The sequence below is a fragment of the Myotis myotis genome, unplaced genomic scaffold (genome assembly GCF_014108235.1).
Source record: "Myotis myotis isolate mMyoMyo1 unplaced genomic scaffold, mMyoMyo1.p scaffold_m19_p_1, whole genome shotgun sequence".
Classification (NCBI taxonomy): domain Eukaryota; kingdom Metazoa; phylum Chordata; class Mammalia; order Chiroptera; family Vespertilionidae; genus Myotis; species Myotis myotis.
Genome location: NW_023416313.1, coordinates 73,621,214 through 73,630,757, shown reverse-complemented (window position 1 = coordinate 73,630,757; position 9,544 = coordinate 73,621,214).

The window sequence follows — 9,544 nt, the reverse complement described above, 5'->3', positions numbered from 1 at the left end:
ATTACTAAGAGGAGGTATCAAGGGTGGGAGGAATTCTCACTAAATGTGCTATAGATGGAAGTGGTATGTCCACCAGTGGAAGTGGGGGCTCCCTTTCCCCACTGGGTGCTGAGGGTCATGAGACCCTTACGATATCTTGAGAAAAATAATGTTCTAAGACTTGCATGGGAGAATGAGTGATTTTTATTTGCATAAAGTTATCTCATTCAGTTTCTAAATTCCCATTATCCTTAAACCAGTCCTGGAAAATGTGAAACTGAGGATTCAGCAGAGCTAAAGGCAAAGCCAGTGTCCAGAGTTCCTGTTCCACAGTGGAGCTGAGTCTGGCAGGGCATCAGGCTAGTGGCAGTGCATTAGTCCATTGTGTGTGGGGTCGACATGGCTATGGGCTAATTGGGCAAGTGCAGAGTGTGAGAGCCCTACAAGCCAGGAGTTAGGTGTGAGCAGCAAGAGAGAAGGGAAAGAGGACCAAGAGAGGGACCTCTCTTTGTTCTGGAGTTTATGTATCTCAGATTTTTTGCCCTTGCAGTGGCTATGCCAACCTGGCCATGACGTACTCCTAGGTGTGACTGACAGAAAATCACCTTTTCTATATCATTCACACTTTACTGGGCATGCATCTTATTCTTTCTTTCTCCAGTCCCTTCCTCAGGATCTGTGGGGGAACAGCCCTGGAGAGTGTTAAACTGCATACTCCTGGCACAAAATGTATGCCCACATTATCTGGCCTTCCCTTTGCTCCTTTCCTGTTAATTAATAACTGGGTTAATTACAAATGAACCTAACAAGATTTTTGTTGAAGGCAGGCCAGTATGAGCAGATACCACCAGGGATATATTCTATTGAAATGGGAATTTTGGTCTGGAAATGTGTGCTTTTCCCCTGGGCAGGATGGTTCCTGGGCTATTTGTCCGTTGGAATCGAAGAATGAAACCAGACGGATGGTGGTATAGCAAAGGTGGAAATTTATTGAGAAACAAGCACAGACTCCCACATGGGGAGGGCTAAAGTGTCCCACAGAGCCCCCTTTTCCACAATTTATAAAGGCTACAGTTTTTTGTGCCTCGATATCCCCTCTGATTGGTCACTATTCACATTTGATTTGGTCACTATAGCAACTCCTGAGCTCAAGTCTCACATGAAGTACGTGAGGTTCCCTCCTTTTCCCTTATTGTTCTCCTGTTCCCTGTGGGTTTTCCTTCCTCCCTCTTTGAATGAGGAGCTTCCTTCCCTTTATTCTGTAAACTAGAGGCCCGGTGCACAAAATTTGTGCATGGGAAAGGGGTCCCCTCAGCTTGGCCTGCACCCTCTCCAATGTGGGACCCCTTAGGACCTCTGGCTCCTAATCACTCACCTGCCTGCTGACCTGATCACTCTAACTGCTCTCCCCTGCTGGCCTGATTCCCCTAACTGCTCTCTCCCCTACTGGCCTGATTCCCCTAACTGCTTTCCCCTACTGGCCTGATCCCCCTAACTGCTCTCCCCTGCCTGCCTAATCACCTCTAACCACCTCTGCCTCGGCCCCTGTGGGTTTGTGTCTCCGATCCAGCCTTCAGCAGCCCCAGCACCAAGGTGGCGGGGCTTGGGGCTGCTGGTTGCAGGGCCCCCCTGCGGGTTTGTGTTTCTGATCCAACACCCAGCAGCCCCAGCACCACGGTGGCGGGGCTTGGGGCTGCTGGGTGCTGGCTTCCCTGTGTGTTTGTGTCTCCCATCTGGCCCCAGTAGCCCCAAGCACTGCCCGGCCGCTCTGGCATCGCCATCTTTGCTGGGTTAATTTGCATACTCATCCAGATTGGCTGGTGGGCATAGCACAGTGATGACCAATTTGCATGTTTCTCTTTTATTAGTGTAGATGTGTACATTTTGCCACTCTCAGCTTCCTTATCTATGGAAATGTAACCTCCGCCACTCCCAGCTCCCTTTTCTTATGGAAATGTATCCTTTTGCAGCTCTGTAGCCCTGTGCTTTTTCCAAGGACCCCTTAATTCCTAAAATTTCCTAAACTTGGCTATTTCACCCCTAAAAATTCCTTTCACTATCAGCTGTGGAAGTTAATTAGATATCAAGGGAGGTGTCTTCATTAACTGACTTAGAATTCTTGCTAAAACTGAGCAATACAGAGCCAGCAATAATGGGAGTGAAGATGGAGGCCTCACCGAGGAAAGGGTTCAGAGGAGCCTGAGTAAAGCTTGGTCAAAGAGCAATATGTCAGGAACAAGCAGTGTACATAACAGGGCACATAGAAGCACAAGAATAACTAAGGGCCGTCACCCAAGAAGGGCAATTCCAACCTCAGAATAGATATTAAAGTTGTTTTAAGAATGAATGAAAAACCTAAGCAAATATGTGGGTCTAATAACAATTATACACAACAAACACATAGATGTGTATTTCTGCTGTTATTGTCTTTGCCATTGTTCTTCCCTATCAGAAGAAACAAATTGTTTGTTGGCTTTACAATGAATGTCCTTATTAAAATTCATATTCCAGAAGCTCTCTTCAGAATAGACCAACACCATTCTTTTATATATATATATATATATATATATATATATATATATATATATATATGTATATATATTAAAGAATAAGGTTTGTTGAAATGTTCTGAGGAAGAAAGAAAATTAAAACTTGTTCAACTAAAGTGTTAAATATTCTCCACTATTTAGAGCTAGAAACTTCTCGGCATGGGTTGAGCTGAATTTCAAAACCATTGTCATTCCTAAGACAACCTGTAGTTTTAAATGACTAGGCTGTCAGCCTTTCAGCTCTCTGCATTTGCCTTTTCAGCTTTAGTGAATAGTAACAATTACATTGCAAACAGCATGTTATTTCCAACTGTTTTTTTGACAGAAATCTTTGTGTTATAAATATTGCAAACTTGACTTCATTTTCATGATTCATTTTTTATGTAAATCTTAATAGTTGAGACTTTTTTAAGGCTTCAATATAATTGGTCTTTAAAATAGTATCACATCAGAAAACTTGATAAACAGAATACTAAAAAGTGTTTGTATAGATTTAGAAACAATTTTTAACCTACAACTGTTAGTTACATGGCAAGACTTTTTAAGGGTTAAAATTCGCTGATTGGGGGAAGCAATGCAATTTGGAAAAGGGAACCAGGGAAATTATACTTTTTTTTAAAGAATGTGTTGCCATGTCTCCATTCTTAGATTGATTTATCTTACATGTATCCAACTAAAACTATTTCTGAAAGAAAACAGACTTTAAGAAGAAAGAATTTTTGTGTTATAAAGCACAGTAAGCTTGAAAACAGCACTGGAATAAGCCAGACCCTTGAAAATGTTTATCTTTCCAGTTGATTTAAATGTTTAGCAACTACAGATCTTTCAAGATTTAAGGAAAAAACAGTAGGATCGAAGCCTATGTTCCAATGAAAAACATGCTCTTAAATATCTAAAACAGACTTTTGTTAGCACAGATGTATTGTATCTAGCTTTTGGAATAAATGTGTATATATATATATATTCTATATATATATATATTCTATATATATATATATTCCTCATTATATATATATATGTGGAGGAGTTTGAATTGGATATATCATATGATCTTTTTCAACTTTAACATTGTGGTTCTAGTAAGTGGTTTTAGTAAGATTTTACTGATCCCTAAGTGTGTACAAGGCAATGCTTTTTGCAAAAAGGGGGATAAGTGAATGGTGGATACAAATATTTCAGCCATTGACCAAGGGAGCTTTAAAGTTCCACTCACCTTGACTAAACTTTGTACAGGTTTCTTCAAGACTATAGGTGTTGAACTTCCTTTGCAACATTCACTTTAGAAAACTCTCAATTGTAAATTATTTCACTGCCTATTTCAGATGTAAATATTCCAGCTTCTTCTAATTTTATAACCCAAGAATGCCTTTCTCAAGAAGCTGGAAACCATCACTGTGAAATGTAATTTTCCAAAAAGATAATATTGTTTGATAAATATTTCCCCATTTCTGGGGGTGGATAGGGGTCTAACTTTTACCTATGAAAGAAATTCCAAATCTAAAGAAAGATTTAAAGAGTTTATTTAAGCCAAAGGCAGAGGGCCAAACCTGGAAGCAAAATCTCAAAGGGTTGAGAAGACTCCTTTAAAACTCCCACATGACTTTTCCACACTATTATACCATAAACTATACCTAGGGCCTATCAGCAACATCCCAAGCATTATAATCCCACCTTTTCCAGATACCCTCATCTAAACCTCATTCATGTTCTGCTTTTTTCTTCCTCCTCTGAGAAAAGATGAAGAATCTTATGGAGGAAATTGTTCCTTAGACAAGAACCATCAATATTTATCAGCAGATTGTTTTTATTATCTTTAGGGGAAATGCACAGTAAGTATCACTAAAGACCAGGCTCTCATCAATGCTTTACTGATCTAGCTTTGTATTGTAGCCACTATGCTAATCCCCAAATTTGCAGCTTTTTATCCCTCCAAGATATTTTGCACACTACACTTAGACATATTACACAAGAAATTGGGAGGACGTTAGCTACCAGATAAAATCCAATTTTTCCTGTCTGACTTGAAACACACCTCAAGTTCTTTGTTCAAATGTATTGTCTATCACTCACCAATAGTCAAACTTAATTTTAACCAGAAGGGTCTATTCAGTTTTATCTGTTTCTGTTCTCCTCTTTCTCATTTTCTGACTTTTTTACACTATTTCCTCTCAACCCTGTTTGTATAAATATTACTCAAATTTCAAATTTAATTCAGGTTTAAAACTAATAAATCAGGGGTAGGGGGGGTCATGGGGGGATAAGGACACATATGTAATACCTTAAGCAATAAAGAAAAAAAAAACAGCAAAAATAAGGAACAAAAACAAAAAACCCTAATAAACCATCCTTTATTTTATCCATTTATATTTTCGGTGGTCTGGATTCTCTACCCTTTTTGAAAGTATACAAATCATGCTTGTCACAGAATTGGTCCTTAATTGTCTCTACATATGTTGTATATTTTGATTGGATTTTTTATTTTCCTTTTGTTAAGTTGTATGAGTTCCCTATAAATTTTGGAGATTAAAACCTTATCATATGTATTATTGACAAATATGTTCTCCCATGCAGTGGAATCTTGTTGTTTTGTTGATAGTTTCTTTTGCTGTGCAGAAGCTTTTTATTTTGATGTAGTCTCATTTGTATTTTTTTCTCCTTAGTTTCCATTGTCCTAGGACCTTGTTTAGCAAACCGCGACTCGGCTCGCAAGCCACATGTGGTCCCTTAAGTGTGGCCACGAAGTTTCAATCACACTGTACGTGCATGCCCACACGTGGTATTTTGTGGAAGAGCCACACTCAAAGGGCCGCAGTTTGCAGACCACTGTCCTAGGAGATATATGAGTAAACATATTGCTACAAGATATTTCTGATATTTTGCTGCCTATGGAATCTTCTAAGATTTTTGTGATTTCCCACCTTACATTTAAGTCTTATCCATTTTGGGTTTATTTTTGTGTATAGTGTAAATTGGTGGTCTAGTTTCATTTTTTTTGCATCTATCTGTCCAATTTTACCAATGCCATTTATTGAAGAGAGTGTCTTGACTCCATTGTATGCTCTTGCCTCCTTTGTCAAATATTAGTTGAGCATAATGGCTTGGGTTGATTTCTGGATTCTCTGTTCTGTTCTATTGATCTATATGTGTGTTCTGTGCCAGTATTAGGCCATTTTGAAAACAGTGGCCTTGTAATATAGCTTGATATCTGGTATTGTGATTCCTCCAACTTCGTTCTTCTTTCTCAGGATTGCTGCGGCTATTTGTTTGTTGTTGTTGTTGTTATTTTTAATTCCATATAAATTTTGGAGAGTTTGCTCTAGGTCTGTGAAATATGCCTTTGGTATTTTAATGGGGATTGCATTGAATCTATAGATTGCTATGGGTAATATGGACATTTCAATGATGTTGATTCGACCAATCCATAAACACAGTATATCCTTCCATTTGTTTATATCTTCCTCTATCTCTTATTTCAATGATCTGTAGTTTTTTTTAGTACAGGCCTTTTACCTCCTTAGGTAAATTTATTCCTAGGTATCTTAATTTTTTTGTTGTTGCAATGATAAATGGGATTTTTTGTTTTGTTTTGTTTTGTTTTTTTCTCTCTGTGAATTCAATATTGGCGTATAAAAATGCCTTAGATTTCTGGGTGTTAATTTTGTATCCTGCTACATTGCCAAATTCATTTATTAAATCTAGTAGTTTATTGAAAGATGTTGCATGTACAATATCAAGTCATCTGCAAGCAATGACAGTTTTAGTTTTTCTTTTCCAATTTGGATGCCTTTTATTTTTTCTTCTTGTCTGATTACTATGGCTAGAACTTCCAATACTATGTCAAACAGGAGTGGTGAGAGTGGGCATCCCTGCCTTGTTCTTGTTCTTAGGGGAAATGGTTTTAGTATGTGCCCATTAAGTAAGATGTTGGCTGTAGGTTTCTCATATAAGGCTTTTATTATGTTGAGGAATGATCCTTTTATTCCCACTTTGCTTAGAGTTTTTATCAAAAAAGTATGTTAGATTTTGTCAAGTGCTTTTTTTGCACCAATTGATATGATGGTATGGTTTTTGTCTTTCAATTTGTTTATGTGATGTATCACATTTATTGATTTGCAGATATTGTACCAGCCTTGCATCCCTAGAATAAATCCCACTTGGTCATGGTGTATGATCTTTTTAAAGTATTGTTGGATGTGATTTGCTAATACTTTATTGAGGATTTTAGCATCTATGTTCATAAGGAATATTGGCCTGTAGTTCTCTTCCTCTGTAGTGTCTTTATCTGGTTTTGGCATTATGGTGATTCTGACTTCACAGAAGGAACTTGAAAGTATTTATTCCTCTTGAATTTTTTGGAATAGTTTGAGGAGGGTAGGTTGTATTTCTTCTTTGAATGTTTAATAAAACTCCCCTGTGAAGCCATCTGAACCAGGGCTTTTGTTTGAAGGAAGTTTTTTGATTATTGCTTCGATTTCCTCAGTATCTCTTAAGAATCTTTGTTTGTCGTTAATGTTTGTCATTGTAGTTACGAGGTGTCTCAGTGTGGGTCTGTTAGAGTTCATCTTATTCGGGACTCTCTGTGCTTGTGTGACATTTTTCTCCCCCAAGTCAGGAAAGTTTTCTATCATTATTTCTTCAAATAGGTTTTCTATTCCTTGCTCCTCTTCTTGACTTTCTGGCACCCCTATTTTGCAGATTTTGCTTCATTTCATATTGTCCCAAAGCTCCCTTAAACTCTCCTGCTTTTTAATTTTTTTTCCAATTGCTCTTCTGATTGGGTTCCCTTTTCTATGCTGCCTTCTAGCTCACCAATGGTTGAGCATCTTTATAACTGTTACTCTGAATTCTTTCTCTGACATATTGCCTGTCTCCATTTCATTTAGTTCCTTTCCTGGCAGTTCCTCCTTTCCTTTCCTTTGTGAATTTTTTCTCTGTCTCCCCATTTTTTGCTCTCTTTCCAGCACTAGGCACCCTGCTTGGGGCTTGAGAGGTTGAAGTTCCTATTGGCCCAATGTTCCAGAAATTATTAGTCCAGAGGCTGGGCCTGCCTTGATTCTCACATCTTTATTGTCTTTGCTCGGAGTTGTATCCCCTTCACCCATGGATCTGGTCCTTCAGTTGTCTGCTTCAGATACTCAGGGTGGCAGGAGCACATGCACAGTTCCTCTTGTGTGTGATTCCCTATGAGGACACAGAGCCCTCTATAATGTAATTTGCTCTGTAGCCCCAGCACCAATGGCAGGGTGGTGCCCTAGGTCCCCCTGGCAGTGCACTTGTAGTGCAATCCTGAGGCCCCTGGTTGGGCATACCAGATTGCTTTGGGTGGTCCCGGAAGCACTCTTTTGTGGCCCAGAGTGAGGCACATACTGGGTTCCTCCAGGTCACCCCCACAGTAAATCCATGGGCTCAGGTTGAGCTGAGGCAGGTTGTTCTGGGTCACATAGCCCATGCTCTCCTGTGGCCTGGAGTGTGACTTGGTTGCTCTGGGTTGCCCCAGCAGTAGGTTCCAGGGTTTAGGGTGGAGTGGGCACCTAGTGGCTCAGGGTCAGACTGGCAGCACAGTTCTGGAGCCCAGGGCAATGTTGTGGCCCAGATCTACTCCTGGCTTTCACTCTCAGCAGGATCGTGGAGCTGAATCCTGGGATGCTGGATCCTGGTGGGCTGGTAGAAGGCCTGATGCAGTAAGTAACTCTGGTGCGTGCTCACTGCAGATGTCTAGGAGCCTGCCAGGCCACTCACTGCCAGGGAACCATGGTGGTTACACAAGGGTTATGGCTGGCAAATAGCATTCTCCAGGCATACTCTGCCCTTTCTTATTGAAAATTGTCTCCTCAGCTGTGTCTAATTTGTTAATTCTGGGTGGATGTTCTCTGATTTATTTGTTTTTATGGCCTGGCCCCAGGAAAGGTGCACAACACTTTTGCCTATTCGGCCACTATTTTCTTCTCCATAATTATCTTTTTTGTACCTATCAACTCAGTAGAAATGGCACCACTCTCCCGATACTGATAATATATCTATTGTCTTTGCATTCCCCACATAGAAGTTGTTTATTTTATTGGTCTGATCAAAGAACCAGCCTTTCATTTTATTAATTTTCTTTTATTAATTTAAATTCTTTATTGTTTAAAGTATTATGTAAGTCTCCTTTTTCCCCATTGACCTCTCCCTGTTCACTCCCACCCTTCAATACGTGACCTCATCCCAACACTGTCTATGTTCTCCCCTGCTGGCCATCTTGTGGTAGCCATCTTGTGATGACATGGAGGTGACCATATTGTGATGACATGGGGTGTAGCCACCTTGTGATGACATGGGCATGGCCATCTTGTGACCACATGCGAGGGGCCATCTTATGAGGGCATAATGGTCAATTTGTATATTACCTCTTTATTATATAGGATGAATCATCTTTTCACATGATTGTCAACTATATATTTTCTTTGGTAAGGTAACTGTTCATATCTTTTACCCAAATATATATATATATATATATATATATATATATATATATATATATATATATATTAATTTTGTAGCTTATCTTCCCATTTTCTTGGTCGATTCCCTCTTATAAATATTAAATAATTACAGATATGGCCTTTTACTAGTATATTTAACAATGTAATTGCCAATTCAGGTGTTCTTTATTCCTTTGTATAGAGCTGTATTTTTTAAAATATAGTTTTTCTTCCACCTTTATTTGTTCATACAATGTACCTGCTGGTATTGAATGCATTCAACTTTTATAGGACTAAAAACTGCTCATTTTGCCTTTATCTGAAAGATATTTGCATTCAGTACAGTGATCTAGCCTGACAAGTTTTGGTTTGTTTTTCTTTTTAATCACTTCAGTACTTTGAATTTGTTGCTCCATTGTCAATTGTCATGCATTGGTTCTGATGAGAAGTCTGTTATTATTCTGATATTTGTGTTTTTTGGATCATGGATATTTTGAATCTGTGTTATGATTATTTTCATTCAAATTTGAAATTTGAAGGATTATTTCTTAAAAT